At 35.5% G+C, this 17826-nt stretch overlaps 1 protein-coding gene and 1 non-coding gene across 3 annotated transcripts in view; both read right to left on the bottom strand.

Annotated features, from left to right (window-relative positions):
- LOC150110657 (Golgi-associated plant pathogenesis-related protein 1-like) overlaps positions 1–17826 on the bottom strand; it is a 125785-nt gene that overhangs the window by 31257 nt on the left and 76702 nt on the right. The gene's annotated exons all lie outside the window — the stretch shown is intronic.
- Positions 1470–1541, bottom strand: TRNAQ-CUG (transfer RNA glutamine (anticodon CUG)). The gene has a single exon. It is a non-coding gene; the product is annotated as a tRNA-Gln (tRNA).

Raw genomic sequence — 17826 nt, 5'->3', positions numbered from 1 at the left:
CTCGTATGTGGTTGGACAAAAGGCTTATATTATTACCTTACTTAAACAATTTTAGGTTAGTCCTCACTATATTCCTATATTCCTCATCACATGTTTGATACTTAACTGCACCTGACTACGAAGAGAGAACAAATTATTTATATATAAATAAATATTTCTAACGACGTTTACTATCCAAAGTGAGAAGGTCGAATTTATTAAGCCTAGATAACTTTTGAAAAACGGTTCTCTTCAGCCGCTCTTCTCTCGTAATTGAGTTCAAGACTACCAACGATTTAAGAGCTATGGAATACGGCACGCAATGTCCACCATATCATGTTCCTAACTCCTAACTAGTATTATTATTTGGAAATACTGTGTCTATTTTTCTGAGTTGCAGCGTTATAAACCGACAAACCGGCTATTGTTGAAGCGAAACAATTCCTTTAGCCTGGGACTAGAATTGAACCACAGCGGTCTTTTTTTTTTTTTTTTAGCGTGTTAAAAAAGCGTTACCACAAGCTACATTCATACCAGGATTTAAATAAAATTATATCGTAACTGTTTCTGATTTATTTAAGAAATCGGTTAATGAGGATTCCAATTATCTGAATTTATCAAATTTAATAAAGCCACTTTTTAAATTAATAAAATTTTAACAGCCTATATGATAAATTTTTATGAAACATAACATTTATTACACATATATATCTTAAAACCTCACTCCTGAAGTATATTCATTTATTAAACTGAACTAAATAAAATACTCTTATTAAAGTATATATATATATATATTTTTTTATTTTTTATTTTTTTATTTATTTTTTATTATTATTATTTTTAAGACATCCTATTTTTCTACCCGCTGCAGGGTGAAGGCCATTGCGGGAGGTTTTGGGTCTACTACTCCCACGGTGACCCAGTCCATATTGAGAGAGGACAATCACAAACATCCATGCCTACGCGGGATTCGCACCCGTTTTGGATGGAAAGCGGATACGCTAACAACTCGGCCAATCAGGCCAGCCTTGTTGGCCGAGTGGTTAGGTATCCGAGTAGTTAGTATCCAGAACAACTGAAGGCAGGAAATCCTAAAAAAATCTCTATAAAAGAAAATATATTTTGGTAGTTTGCTATTAATATAAACTATACGACTAATTATATGATAATGAAGGAGGAAAATAATACTTCATAATAATAAACTCAAATAAAATATCCTTGTTACTATTAACACACACACACACATATATATATATATGTGTGTGTGTGTGTGTGTGTGTGTGTTTATTTCCTGTTTCTGTACCGAAGTAGCAATTGCAAACGCAAACACATTATTTATGATGTTTGGGGAAAACTTTAGTGGTATCAGCGAGACAAAAGACCAATTTCAGTAGCGTAAGAAAAGTACGGTTTCTTTGAAAATTGTTGTTTGTGCGCCTATTTTATTAAAAGAAGAATTATGGCAATAAAAAAAAAAAAAAAATTTCAGCAGGTTCCACCGAGACTTGAACTCGGATCGCTGGATTCAGAGTCCAGAGTGCTAACCATTACACCATGGAACCACTTCGATGTTTGTTCTTGGTAATTGTTTTTCACTCGTTATTTTGAAACGTAAGCTGGTTTAAAAATATCACCCAGTTCTTTTCCACCACCATCTCTTTCTCTCTCTCTAGTCACGTGTTTTAGTTTTTATCTTCCTCTGTACTTTAGCTACTGACTGACATGATAAATCTCTGTTCCGTCTCTCTGTTTACATTTGTCATTCATCTTCTAGACAATCTCAGATCCGAGTAGCCTATCTTTGTTTTTCTGGCGCGTTTCCAGTTCGTTCTAGTAGCAAGGTCAGAGGAGTTGAGGTTCCTCAGCAGCACATCTAATGCACTGATTATCATCTTCCTGCAGTTTTCACCCACGTTAAACATCCCCATTGTACCAAGTTTCTCAACATTTTTCATTCATGTACATTAGTCAATCCGAAATGTGTCCAAGATTTGGCAGAAGAATTGGCCTTTCTCCAGGAGAGTTGAACATATGACTTCAACTTCCGAATTTTGTATAAGAATGTTACTGTATATTCTACTTTTTTTTTAAAAGAAATATCTTCTACTCTAGGTATGAGCGTACTAAGGGACCATCACGATACAGAATAGCTGAAGGCCACAGACTTATGGTAACATGCTACCAAGATGTTATGTAAACTTCAGGCATGAATTTGCACTGTCTGCATTGATTAATGTTTGTTAGCCAACGCACACACAGAGAACAAATGCATATCTTATTGGTGGGAGAACTATTGGCCAACTGTTTTTCCCCTTTGCTTGTAAATAAAAGACAGCAAACCGTTCTTAATTTAAAATGAATTCTAAACCATTAGCAGGTCATATTGCAGATTAGTATTGGCGTATATCATTGTTTCTCAAACTGTGGTACATGTACCACTAATGGTACATTACGTTACTTTTGGTGGTACAATTTTTACACAAAATATTTAAATAAATGATCAGAAAAATGTATTTTAATATTGTAACGAGTCGACTGTTCCACGAATAATACGAACAAATACATTTTATTGCAGTTTTATGTGAATTTTCGGATGCGAAGTCTCATTAGCATGTCATGAGGGTTTTCGTATTTAATATTTATTTTGAAACAGTATTTTATGGTGTATATGGTGTAGTACATATGGTGGTAAATGCTTTTATGGTGGTACATATATTTTGTGATTCTTATTTAAGTAGTACAAAATTTAAAAGGTTTGAGAACCTCTGGTGTATATATGATAAGGCCTTCTGTGTAACACGAAACGCCTTTATACACGCTAATTATAAGTCAATCGTATACTGTAGTTTCTCTTTTTGAAGGGATTTGATTTTCTAAACTCACAAATACAAATATAGTTCCAGCAAAAGCACTGAGACTTGGATCGCTGGATTCAGATTCCAATGCTAACCATTACGCCAGGGAACCACAGCAACCGCGATTGAAACTTAGATGATAAAAGGTTGTTCGCTTAAGGTAGGTTTTGGAAATAATTAACCTACCTGAAATAGGACGGTTACTGAAAATTAAATTAAATAGCCTTGAGGTTAGTTAGTATAATTTGCTCTTTTATGCGATGCAAAAGAACTGAAGAAAAGTTCAAAATGTAAGACTAATGCTGCCTCCGAAACGTCAGTGTTAAACCGTTTGTAAATTCTGACGTCAAAATAGAAATTAACACGGATACTCTCCTTCAGGTAAAATACTGCTTTATTTGATTTCATTCCCCCATTTTTTTTACGTGAAAAGAAAGATTGTAAATCTGTCGAACATTACTAAGTGCAGTGGACCGACTAAAGATCAAATAATTCAGAAATCCTACCCTGGAGACCAAATGTGGAACATTTTTTAAGCCACTTCACGGCTTCAATAAATGGGTTGTTGCCTTAAACTGGGCAGTGAAATTCAACTCTCCTCTAAAGACATTCATATACGTCCGCCCCACCTCCACCGGCGAGATTCAAATCTATAACCCGAGGAATGAAGAGTGGAAATATTAACAGCTCGGCCAACCAAGTCTGTATATTGCATTTCCAGCAGAACATTTCACGCTATGTTCACTTTTGAGTTCGTTCTAATTCCATGTCGCCTCCAATATTTTGCTATTTTTTTAAAAAAGGAAGCGAAAAAAAGTATAGTAGCGTGAATATGCTCTGAACATAATAGTGCACTAAGCTATTATGCATTGCATATTGCCTTGTTGTGCAAAACTAAGCATTACCTATCGCATGCCTTTTCTTTTCTTTTATTGCATTTCAGTCCCAAATATTGATTGATTAAAAAGAATTATAGCCGGAATCTTTTTCACTTTTTTTTTTTTGTGTGTGTGGGGGAAAGGATTACCTGTAGTCCCAATATTCACTTGGTGCATATATAAATGCTGTCCGCTTGGGGAAATGGTTGGTGGAGGGGGAGTTGAGGTTCAGAGGACATATTAAAACAAAACTGGCAATAAAGCACATAGATGTACCAGGTTATTGAATAGCACACTGACAAGTAGCGATGAAGAGGTTATTGTTCCTCTTTATAACGTTTTGATAAAGCCTCCTCTGGATTATTGTGCACAGATCTGGTCGCCTGGGATTCTTGAAGATGTAGAAGAAGTGGAATGGATTCGGAGGCGAGTGACCAAGATTATGGCAGCTATGTGGGATGCTTCCTCTGAGGATTTGTGGAATACAAACGCTAGTTGATAGGCAGAAAAGCGGGGGGAGGATAATAAAGGCATATAAATTGCTTAGGGGATTTTACAAGACTGATGTCGTGGAAATATTTCAGCCACGAGTAATGTGAGGACAAGTAGTGGTCATCCACGCAAATTAAGTAAGAGTACGGTGTTAGCAAGGGAGTGAGGACCAGGCTTTTTTCTTGGAGAGTGGTAAATGAGTGGAATAGGTTGCCAAAGTTAGTTGTGAGCTTTATCATTGAATGAATTCAAAGCAACATATGACAGGTCTTGATTGTTGGTGTAGTCCTCCAGCGATGAGTTTATAGACTCCATGGAGGCGCCAATAAATAATAATAATAATCTTCTTCTTTACGCACTAGATGTAGTATCTGTTGCGACCAAGACATCATCTTCTTTAATAGTATCTTTTAATCTTTTTCTAGGTCTTCGTGTTCTTCTCTTATTCTCTGGTTTCCAACTATAGACTTGTTTTATTATTCTATCTTCACTTCTTCTTTCCATGTGTTCAATCCATTTTATTCTTCGGGTTGCAGCCCAATTGTTTATTGCTTGTATTTCACACTATTTTCTTATATCGGTATTTTTTATTTTATCTAATCTAGTTTTATTTACTATTTTTCCTAATATATTAATTTCACCTGTGTTTAACATTTGTCTTCTTTTCCTAGTGTCTGGTCTTGTTTCGTAATAGGCCTGATTACTGCTTTATAAATTCTGGTTTTTGTCTCTACTCTAAGATGTTTATTTTTCCATATTGTTTCGTTCAAGCGTCCGGATATTATTATTATTATTATTATTATTATTATTATTATTATTATTATTATTATTATTATTATTATTCCTGACACCTCCAAGGAGTCCGAAGACTCATCGCGGGAGGACACCTACAACTGTCTCAACCACTACACCGAACCACTACTACGAATCATCTCCATCAACGCCATCTACCGCCCACCTCCACCACTACCACAACTAGTATGTTTTGTCTGTAAATTGCGTGTGTTCTGAAGGGCCGATTTGTCTGTATGCGGGATGAAAAACCCGAGTTTCCGGGAGATAAAACCCTGCTACCTCCGTATGAGATCGGCTAACTCACCTTCGATTTCAATCGAAGGTGAGTTAACTATTTAAATATTCTTGCAGCTTTTGCAACTTGTTCTCTGACTTCTAGATGTGGCCATCCTTTCCAGTTCAGTTGTATACCTAAATAGTTGTAATTCGTTATTTGTTCAATAATAGTGCCTTCCAATTCTAATTTGCATCTTTGTGGTTCTTGTGATATTGTCATACATTTTGTTTTCGTTTTTGATACTTCATATTATGCAATTTTGATGCTTTATTAAATGTATGCAGTAATATTTGTAGCTGAATTTCATTTTCTGCAATTAATATAACATCATCTGCATAACATATAGTTCTTATTATTGTATTGTTTATTTTCACTCCTGTATTTTGTATTTTATTAACTTTTTTGTATTATTTAATCCATTATTATATTGAATATTGTTGGACTTAAAGAGAACGAAATAGTACGAAAACTTACACAACAACAACAACAACAACAACAACAACAACAACAACAACAACAACAACAACAACAACAACAACAACAACAACAACAACAACAACAGTATGCGTTCATATACGAATCTTGAAATGAGCTCTCTCTTTCAGTGAATAATGATTTTCATTGCGTGAACAATAAATCTTGATTTTTAATAAACAATAGAAATCATGATTTTTTAGCACTTTAACTAATGTAAACTAAAGACATCAATTACTTCAGATATATTGAAGTAATTTTTCTTTCTCGTTGTGCGCAAGTGATTAAATGAAATGCTATAGTTTTCACTACACAATAAAGCGTTAAAAAAGATGGATTCTTGTTTTTTGTCTTCGAAATAGAAATAACTTCGAAATAGCTGGTCGAAAGTGAGAATTTGTTTTTAAAAAAATAAAAACAGTCTCTTTTTCTCTTTTTGAGATGTACTACTTTATGTAGAATTACTTTTCTATTGTTATTCATACATCACGTTTACTGTTGCCTAAAATCCTAAGTCAGTTTCAATGACAACATCTATCGAATTAAGATATGTTACCGGAACAAAAAAAAAAGATTTAAAAAATCACTCGCAAGCATCTCAACAGAGACATTAATCTTCACTTAAGATTGGGTTTCTGTTTTATTTAATTGTCGAAGCTCTCTGCATAAAATATCTAAAGAAGGCCTTGGTCCCTTTAGGCTACTTCTGTTTAGCTCTTCGGATTTGATTATTTCTTTCACCCGGTAAATATCCACTCATTCATCATATCGATCTTGGTTGTCATCATGGTGCAATTTCTTGATAGAAATTTAAAGAATAAATTCAAGAGTCAGCACGGCATGTCGCTGAAACAGTGAAATTGATTGATCATCCTTCTGTTTGCGTCTGTCGATAATTGCAGCAAACACATACGTTTAGAAACGCCTCTCTTTTGAACTGTAAGTTCCTGCAATTATAATTGCGAATTTCGCTGTTGGGATACTTAAATTCTAAAGGAATCGTGATGAATAATTCATCTTCCACTTCTTTCATGCATCGATAACTAATTACCTTTCTGCATTTCTCAGTATTTGAAGTACGCCTTGACAGTTTCCTGTTTTAACTTTTCAAATCAGTGTAAACATTAGTTCTAGAATAACGCCGCTTTAGTGAAGCGTTATTCTAGAACAAAGCACAGAAAAAAAAGGTTCTTGTTAGAACTTGTGTATACAGGAATTAGTTTAAACTATGCACGCTGTTACAAATTTTTGTTTAGTCAAGAAAGTACACACATTGGTAGAAGAGTTATTTTTACGGTTGGCGCAGTAAAATAACAGAATTTAACATTTTAACATTTAATTACGGGGGATTATTATTATTATTATTATTATTATTATTATTATTATTATTATTATTATTATTATTATTATTTTATTCACATAATTGATACACAGTCAAAACAAGATTTCATATAAACAAAAATTTGACTGGTGATACAGAACAATTCAGATTCTACCCAAGAATCTAAGAATAGTCCGTCAGGTAGCGTCTTAAAATGTGGACTTTCTAAGTAATGCTGTTTTTTGTAGATCATATATGGTCACTTCGCTGATATTTATTTGCTGTAAATAGTTGGATAGCTTCTTCGAAATTGCACCAAGTGTACCGATAACTATATCGATATTTAGTAATTTTTTCCAGTTGTTTGTTGTTAATGTTGTTATCACTAAGTACTGCGGATATCAATCAATAATCCAAACATATCGATGTTCGATAATTGTGAAATCACGTTTATTGTGTTCCAAATGCCAATCAGTTTGTAAAGTCCCAGAGAATTTTTGCTGTTTCGTTTTCCAGTATACTGTCTCTATTTTATGCTGCCACCAGTTATCAGAAGTAGGAAAGCCATATTTTTTGCATACATGCCAATGAATTATTTTGGCCACTTGATCATGGTGGTATTTATAGTCAGTTTGAGCTATCTTGCTGCAGGCACTAATTAGATGTTCTACAGTCTCATCTTTCTGATTGCATAATCTGCACTTGCTGTTATTATTGACGTTCAAAATTTTTGCTTTCATTGCATTAGTTTGTAATGTCTGTTCTTGAGCTACTAGAATAAATCCTTCTGTTTCTTTTTTAATATATCCAAAAAGCAGAAAATTAGCAGCCTGTCCAAATGGCAGCCGAGCCTTTTGGTTCCTCGCCAAAGCAATCAGTCGTAGCTTGTGCCTAACACTATTCTCACCTCTATCATACCCAGATAGCTCCATTACATCATCACCTACAGAAAAGGCCGATCTCCTGGCCTCACCCCTTGCTTCCAATGCATGCATAATTGACAATGGAAAATGTCCCCAACCATTCCAGATGCCCAACATGCAATGTCCACTAGCGTTTTGCCAGAAAGAGACCAGAAAAAAAATAATGTCCAAATTAGAAACAAAAAAGTCTCCCGTCCCTGACGGCATTCCTATATATATATATATATATATATATATATATATATATATATATATATATATATATATATATATATATATATATATATATATATATATATATATATACTGTCTTACTCCACTGGTATATATCCCATAGCTTGGAAATTGGCCTATATTCAACCCATTCCCATATCTTTCTGTCACTGGAAATCGAATTCAGGCCTAGTGGATGAGGCCATAGTGCTATTTAGAACAACGTCTTCTGCCGAAACCAATGAATTCGGGAGATTCAAAAATTCATTGTTCTATAGAGAGAGAGATTGGGAAACATTTCTGATGCATTTCTTTCGTATATTTTGTGAAAAATTGGTTCGTATTAGCAGTCATTTGTATGGAATTATTAGCTAACATTAGATTTAAATGGGTGTGGTGATGAAGTCGAAATCATGAAGGATATTTTGATTTCTTTAAAAAAATTTGCAACACATTAATATTTACAAAAGTATTTTCTAAATGGCGCAACCATTTCCGAAAGTTATGGATTACCATACATTTCTTGGATACTTGGAGATCGAGTCTGCCAAATGCTCTGTTTTTTTTTTTTTTTGAACATTCCGCAAAATATAGCAGCTAATGGATTATGGATTTATTTTGTCCGTTGGTAAGTATACAACAACTTCACTCACCAACGGACAAAATAAATCCATAATCCATTAGCTGCTATATTTTGCGGAATGTTCAAAAAAAAAAAAAAAGAGCATTTGGCAGACCCGATCTCCAAGTATCCAAGAAATGTATGGTAATCCATAACTTTCGGAAATGGTTGCTCCATTTAGAAAATACTTTTGTAGATATTATTAGCCAATAAAACAAAACAGAACTTCCAAATGACCACATCCACGCGCATTTCTGTCCATAAATTTCCAAATTTCTTATAACAGAAATCATTTGAATTTACTTTCTCATTTATATGCTATTTTAATACAGCAAACTTAAAACCTTAGGCAGCATCAGATGATAGAAGCCAAATTTTAAAATTATATTTGGCGAGAGCGCACAATGTTTCCTCTCCAATTATGCAGTCGCTCGGGGAAAAAGTGCCTCCCTTGGAATCGTCCCTGTGTGCACGAACTCCTCTCCTACGTAAGTAGTTCCTCTGAAAATACCACTTTAAAACTTTTTCCAAAATAATTTGCATCTGATAAATATTGATAGCAGCTCGAAAGCCTTCTCTCACCGAACTTCAAAATATCACAGCTGACGGGCTTAAAGATATTAAAAAAAGTTTTCTTTGTACTCGCATATAAGGAATAGTTTCCTTAACCTTATAACGCTAGCGATGGTTCTCTAGCTCGCTTAAAATGGACATCCGTTTTACGTTGAAAGATGTGGCATCGTCCCATGAGTTTGGCGCCAGAATCACAATGCGTAACCGTCATTCTGTCACACGAACTTTGTTAGCTGTGCATGATACCGATCAGTCAGGCGTGATGAGGCGCCACCTTACGGAAAGCGTCGAAAAGTCATTAGCGATTTCTATGTATAGGATCACCTTCAACTGTGCCCTATCATGTCGCAATGTGACTGTTTTGTCCTTCCATTTAAAGTTAAGTGCACGTATTGTTTGTGATGTAGAAGTTTTCGTAAATAACTCGGTATATGATAATTCTATTCTAATGCAGAATTTGTGAAAACTGTGCATGCATTCTAACATAAATAAAAGTCTCTAGTTTCTCAGTTATTTAAAGGGTGTGAATTGTTAAGAGCTCTCCTAATATCTCACTACATGTATCTCGTAATAACAGTAATAATAATAATAAAACGCAAGCTCCACCTACACCTGAACCACTGAACTAAGAGTCCAGAATGCTCACAATTACGCCATCACTTCCATGTTTTGAAAATAAAATTTATGTATTCAGCACCTAATTAGTTATTCTACATGCGTTCAGATCAGTCACTTATCATTTGTTGCTAGGTTGATGACCAGCATCTCGGTTATTGAAAAATAACCAGAGAACACACTGAGTTAATATGCCTTAAAACTAAGCGTTTTCACCTACTTATTTAGCTTACAGTATATTATTTCAAATTCTCAAGCACAGATTTTATTTTTTTGCTCCGTTGCCTTGAGTAATTCACCTTGTCGTGACGTATTTATCTCCGCAGAATACAGAATCCGTGAGGGACGTAATTTTCCTGTCAGAATGGAGGTCATGGATATTTATCAAGAAGGTGATAAGGTCAGCGATCGACGTATACTGGCTTACTGCCAAGCATAAAGTGCTTTACACCTTTCAAGAATAAAGATTTTAAACCCGAGAGTACTCGTGATAGTTCATTATCTTTATATCATCCGAAGATGACAACGCATGTCAACGATAGGCGAATGAACAAAATTAAAAGATAGATAAAATATAAATAGGTTCCACCGAGATTTGAACGTGGATCGCTGGATTCAGAGTCATAACCATTACACCATGGAACCATACGATGTTTCTTCCGTAAATTATATTTTAAAATTTGCAAAAATCACAGATGTAAAAGGTTTTAAAATATACGGTTTTTTTTTAAATGGATCCAAACATAAATTCAGAGTTGTATTATTCTAAAGTAGACTCAAAGAAGATGTGCACACTTCGACTTTTCAAACATTAAATAAACATAATTTAATAATTTAAGTCAATAATAATATAATTTAACATTATATTATTATTGACCTTTGCTGACACGCTGCAACTAAACAGTTTATCAGTCAATTAAAATTTTAATATCAAGCATTCTTCACAACTCATTCTTACCACGAGGAAGTTCAGAAAAGTGTTACGCGTTGGCAAAGGGAATAGCGCACATCACCATCATTGATGTTCATCTTGCTATGGTGGCGTATTGATGGTGCAGTTGGTAAATTTACTGGAATCTAAGTCCTGAAAAATAGTTTAATTTTGAAGGAGCTAAGGAAATTATGGCAAACTTATAGTCCTGCCATGAGAATGTCAGCTGATTCTGTATTATTTTGGTGTGCTTCCATAAAATCCAATGAGCTATTTTAACGGCAGATCAGCTAATTCGATTCTTCAGTCTGCGAGGTCTGTATTTCCATTATACGATAAGATATAATCTGTTAAATCAACGCAGAATCCTCTGTACTTTTGAATGAATAGTACATACAAATAGTTCTTAGTACAGCGAATGAGCGATCTAATCTTATTTAGAAGTTTGAAGATAGTTTTCATATTATGTTTGTTTAAATGGATTTTCATCTTCGAGACATACTCGTACTTCTTTTGTAATATAGCATATAAATAACTTTTATCTCATAGATGATATCATTAACAGAACTGCGAATAATATTTTAAATATTTTTTCGTGTATAAATAAGAAAACCATCATCTGGCATTCTCAATTTTTCTTCTTCTATAAGACGAAAACCTGTTTATTTACTCCGAAACATTCATATTCCACTCGCGGCTTATCAAACATAATTATCTTAACTTTTCAAATTTTGGAAAAATACCTTAAACTCAAGGAAAGCATCAGACAGCACTATTGATTTTAGGACAAAAAAATGAAAACACTGAGCCATCGGGTAGCGTCATGGGTAGTTGAAATGCACTGTCTACGATGCACCAAACACAGATACAGTTGAGATGCAATTATACTCCCGACATTCCTAGAGACGTGTGTATAAAGACAAAAATAACCCTTTCGCCATTTATTGCATGTTGGAATGGAATCCAGAGAGGAACTTAGTGACTCTGAAAGGGGCGTGATTATTGAAGCCAGGCTGGCAGGTGCCCCTGTGACCAGCTGAAATTGCACATGTTAGTCGAGGAGCGGTCTCTATTGTGTCAGCATGGCAGTCGGCAGGACAAACATCATCAGCAAAAAGCATTAGTGGACGAAAGCACTTACTGAAAGAGAGGGAACGACGTTAGAGCATTGGTGAGCTGTACTTCGAAAAATAGGCTGGCTACTGCTGAGCAGCTGTGTGAAAAATTCAACACCAGTCGTGGGAAATCCACTTCAACAAAAACTCTGCGCTGAGAACGCTTTTCTCTTACTCAGCCAGCCACGTTTCAACAGTATAATGATCCCATTCATTGAGCAAATTTTGTCATGCAGTCATTTGCGGAACATGACGGTGATCCTGTCTACCATGGTCATCCCAATTGACAGACTTAAATCCTATAGAACATTTATGGAAATTTTGGAGAGAGAGCTCTCAGGCAACGTTTCCACTTCCAAAGAATAAAGGAGAATTGATCCAGTTTCTGTCTGACGAATGGTGTAAAATTCCTCTCGTTGAGATCCAAGCACTGACAGAGTCTCTCTCTCTCTCTCAAAGAGTACAATCTGTACCAGACGACCACGGCGGACCAACGCCATATTAATCGAAAGATGTCACTGTTTCCATTTTTTGTCCATTACCTTTTTTGTCCATTAGGAAGCAGTGTAGTGTTTCCTTTGTCTAGACTTAGAAAACAGTTGATTCAAATTAGAGATAAAAATCTCCTAAATGTTATTCTCAAATAGAAGAGATTGAATTATTTTAGTCGTAGTTTTTGGAAATTAGTAGACAGCCCGCCGGCGCTTCTTTTCACTGCCGACAGTGGATAGTTCCTTTCTAAGAAATATTTTGAACTGGTAAAAACACAAAAGTATGACTGATATCTTCTGCCATCTCGTGTTCCAAATTCTAATTAGTATTACTGTGTGAATGCTGTGTACTCGAGAGATTAGAAACTTGAGTTTCATCTGGAGAAATATTTCACTAACTCTTAAGAGATGACTAGCTCAGGAATCGGCTGAAAATGCCTAGAACTCTTTTGACTGCGAAAGAGAGAAAAATGTTTACTATCACAGTCCAGTACCTAAACTATCAGGGCAATAGAAATATTCGCAGCGGTTGGAACTTAAGGAATTATCAGTTGACAGAAGAGGAGCAATGTAGGATTCTCTACCCGTTTACATTGTATTTAATGTATGCCAATCAGAAAAAAATAGCGATTTCTGTGAATGGAAGGAAAATACTCCACATAAAGTACTCGGATAATAGTGTTAATTATAAACGAGAAGGAAAGTTTAAAATTTACGATCAAAATGTATAAAAGCAAGCAGCACTGTGCAATGCAGATAAACTTCGAATACAAGAAAAGTGGAAGAGATAGAGAAGCATTTCATTTGGAAGTGGAAAGAAACAGAAATAGAAGTGGAATAATTTAATTTTAATCTCAGACAATTAAAAAAAATAAAGAAATATTCAACAAGAAGACATTTAAAATGGTCTGATAAAACTTAAAATTATTAGAACCTAAATTGTCAAATGAAAGAACGAGCAAAAAAGATTTCGAAAATAAGTGTTTGCGAAAAATGAATATAACAGCCCGCACCAAAATTAAGCCCAAATACGAAATCATCAAATAAATGAACTACCATATTCTAATAATAGCGGTTTTCCTTTAATTATAAATAAAATAGTTATGATGGTATGGAGTCACGCTGTAAGAATGCCTAATAAAAATCTCCATAAATTTTCTAAAAAAGAAAGGGGGGGGGAATAGAAGAGAAGCGACCTCCACAGATACAAAGAAATAAAAATAAATAAAGCGTTAGATAAACATCAGGAATATAGTCGCACTGAATTGCTACCGAAATTCGAATAACTTAACTGCAAACAGATAGGAGTGGAAAGAAGTTCATGGTAGACTTAACTATTCTTAGGTAGATGAAAAGGACGATAGAGATTACAACGAACCTCCAACCTTCCCTCCAACCACTATCCACCTCCTGTCCTTTACCACTACAAAGGTGAAAAGTGAAACGACCTCCGATAATTCTACTCTTCTTTTCCGACTATTGCTTCCGCTCCTCTGACTCAAACACCCGCTCCGAGTGAGTCACAAAAATCATGTTCACTGATATGAAGGTCCTTCATTCCCCATTCTCGTCCATTTTCCAAGCCCTGCTTCAATAGAAAGTGTAACATAGCAGCTGAAAATAAAGTTCATTTTACTGCAGATGGCTCGCATCAAGAACTCCAGCTTCTTATTTAGCCTATGATAAAGCACGCAATGAATGCAAAACAGTTACCAGTAGATCTAAATCTGATTTCATAAAGGACACTAGCATAAAACCTGCCTCCAGTCCATGTGGAAGCCGTGTTTTCAGTCCGTTGCTAAGGCCATCAGAGGCAACGTCTGCTTCCACGCGCTTCCACTTCTCTCTCATCCTGATCATACCACTTTTATGGTACCCAAAGATAAAGCTGACCTTATAGCACTTTTCCTAAAACTGAACAGATGATAAAGGCAAAAACCCTCGTTTAATAGAATCAGCACCATATGCCTCATGTGGTTTTTTGACAAAAAAATCAGAATATTAAATAACCTGAGCACTAAAACGTCAATAGTCTTGATAACATCTCTCTAATTGTACTCAGACATTGTGTTCCAGAGCTAATACCTGTCGTATATTTTGTATACAATCTTTAATGCTTAATTGGTATTGATCCCAATACATGGAGGCAATCATATATATCCATCATGTTTCAAAAAAGAGTGATCAACTACTACCTTCAAACTACAACCTATCGCCATCATCTCCACAATAATTCTCTCCACAATAATTCTCTCCACAATAATAGAGAAAGTCATCAATAGTCAACTTCTCTACTGACTTGAGGCCCACTAATTAATCAGTGACCATTAATATGGATTCCACCATTTAAAGTCCACGGCTGACATCTTAGCCCATCATCCACCACTGGACGCATGCCATGGAAAGGATTTAAGAAACTTGTGCTGTTTCTTTTCACATTTCCAGAGCTTTTGACCGGGTATGGCATCGAATCCTGGTAAACAAATTGCTCCCTTTGGTTTACCTGCCATACTCTGTATGTGGGTACCAGTTTTCTCTCTGATCATGGTCGATGGGTTCCTCTCTTTCAGCTTCATCACCAATTCAGGAGTACTTCAGAGCTATGTTCTGTCACCTTCCCTCTCACCACTAATACAATTCACCATTTTGCTAATGATAGTACCTTCCATTCATCCTATTCATTGGACAAACCACGTAGTACTCGAACATCCCAAGCTTCATGCCTTAAACATTGATCTGCTTACCATCTTTCAGTGAGACGAGGACACCTTTAATTACACCTAAACGCAGTCTTGCCATTCTCTGAAGATAAGGGCAGTTGATACTGATATGAGATCGCAAAAGCGATCTCATATCAGCATCAGCTGCCCAGGACTCAAATCACCAGACAAGATCAGATCGTTCTACTTAGACTAAAACAGAGCCCCAGCCTTTCCTAACATAAACACATCACATCAATATATTACTCACCATCCAAAAAAGTAGACATTTTCCTCTAATCAAGATGCTATTTTACACCCACACTGCTACCAGCTCTATATAAATCCCAAATCCACCCATCTTTAGAATACTGTTCATATTTTTGGGATGGTGCACACCTAAATCCTTCCTAAAATTCTCAATGTTGTCCAGAGGAGAGCATTTGGGCTGATAGATGATCCCTCCCTTACAGATCCGCTTCAACCTCTCTCTCTCTTACAGATCCATCTCAACCTCTACCCTGCTGATGGAGATTGAACTCGTTACAATATAGTTTCTGCTCTTCAGGTACTTTAATGGTCAGTGCTCTACTGAACTAACAGCCATCATTCCTCTACTTTCTGTTGTGCCTGTTAAAACAAGAACAGCAGCAGCCGTCCAGCATCCCTTTTCAGTGCAACTACAAACACAAAACCCGCTTCTCCGTTTCCTCTTTTATTCCACCTGTCTCTGTCCTCTGGAACAGCCTTCCTCACGAAGTATTCCCAAACGACTAAAACCAGAAACTCTTCAAAAATGTTAGTCAACTTCTCTCTCGCTCCTCATCTGCAAACAGCTCTCATATGCTTATAGGTTCTTCGGCCTCTCCTGTATTGGATCAATATGGAAAAATGTGAAGACAAAACATTTTAATTATAAACATACATGTACTGATATCACAGTACCTAGTTAAGTGAGTAGCTAACTAGAACAGTAAGATTTTAATTAAATCTCGTTCACATATTCTATTTGCCAGCCGTGTTGTGTGGGTCGGATGAAAACTATTAGATCTCATAAAAATACTTAAAATAAGAAATCAAAGAGATATGCAGGCGCTGTGATTGAAGTCTGACAAAACTGAAATAAACTGAGGCATTGACTTCCATTCTATCTTCAAGTTGGATCGATGAACAAAAGCATTACAGCATTATATAGACAATCTCTCTAATCTAAATATGCAATTAAGGTTGGATTTTCACCTTTGTTCATCCACATCGATATGCTTCTCGCAAAAATAATAAAGCAAAGGCTTTATTATTTTTGCAACGTATGGAGGGATTATAGAAGTCAAAAATGGGATATGGTGTATACTCGAACTGGATAGAAGGTTTTCGGTCGATTACTCTTAACGGAATCTTTGCAAAACCTGACCAAGACTTCTTTGATGAAAGAGCTAGTAACTGATGATCTTTTCATTAGATCTCATCGAGAGTTTATATTCTTCAATAACTTGATCAGCTGGTTGTATATGCTACCATTACTAATGAATGCTTTACTGATGATCTCAGGTTATTGACTCATGGGAAACTCAGATGAGCAAAAAATGACTGTACTCTTTATACATGTATCTTCATAATATCTCTTTTGAGGCTGGAATGATAATGATGAAACTGAACACGAATATAGTATCCTGTGTCTGTTTTTTATGATAGGAATATGAGAAGTTTTTGTGTAATTAGAATCAACACGTTATCAGTCCAGTATATCAGTAATGTCTCTTAATCGACTGCTGAATCTGCTTTTATGATTCTTGATTGTCGATTATTGGATATCTTGAAAGATAATCGGAATAATTAATGGAATATAATTGTTTCTGATATGCAGAACAGAATCTGTGAGAGTTATGGTCTAGAGTGAATTCAGAAAGAAATATGAGCAATTTTAGCGAGATCTATACAATAATATAATTATTGAAATTATACACACGTTCATTTTAGGAAATTGTCATCTAGAACATAAATACTGATATTTCTAGATGACAATTTCCTAGGGAACCTTGAGATATTCATCCAGAAAACACGCAAACAGGCAAGAAGAACAAATGGAATTTACAGGCACAATACACTGGTTCCATAGTCTTAATTGTTTTCACCATATCCCAAACAACAAGAAACAAATTTTATACACAACATACACAATCTATAGATATGCAACTTGACGAGAACAGGATTTCTTTCCAAAATCTATAAAGGATGGGGTAAAACTTGGCTGAGAAATTAAGAAAAAATAGTTTCATAATAATAATTATTATTTTATTATTATTATTACGGGCAACTCCATGGAGTGATTAGACTCATCGAGGGAGGCCCCAAATCACATCACAACTATTCGACATTCATACAGTATCTATCATACCTCGCCTTAAACTCATTCACTGTCACAGCATCCACCACAGACTCTGGCAACCCATTCCACTCATTCACCACTCTAAAAGTAAAGAACCAGCGCTAACACCTTTACTGACCACGCTTTTGCCCAGTTTCCATGGGTATCCCCTAGTCCTCCTACAACCAGCCTGTTCTCAAAAATACCT

The sequence above is a fragment of the Typopeltis vanoorti genome, chromosome 1 (genome assembly GCF_054136105.1).
Source record: "Typopeltis vanoorti isolate ZY-2024b chromosome 1, IOZ_Tvanoo_1.0, whole genome shotgun sequence".
Taxonomy (NCBI): domain Eukaryota; kingdom Metazoa; phylum Arthropoda; class Arachnida; order Uropygi; family Thelyphonidae; genus Typopeltis; species Typopeltis vanoorti.
This window is presented reverse-complemented; position numbering and strand designations above follow the sequence as displayed.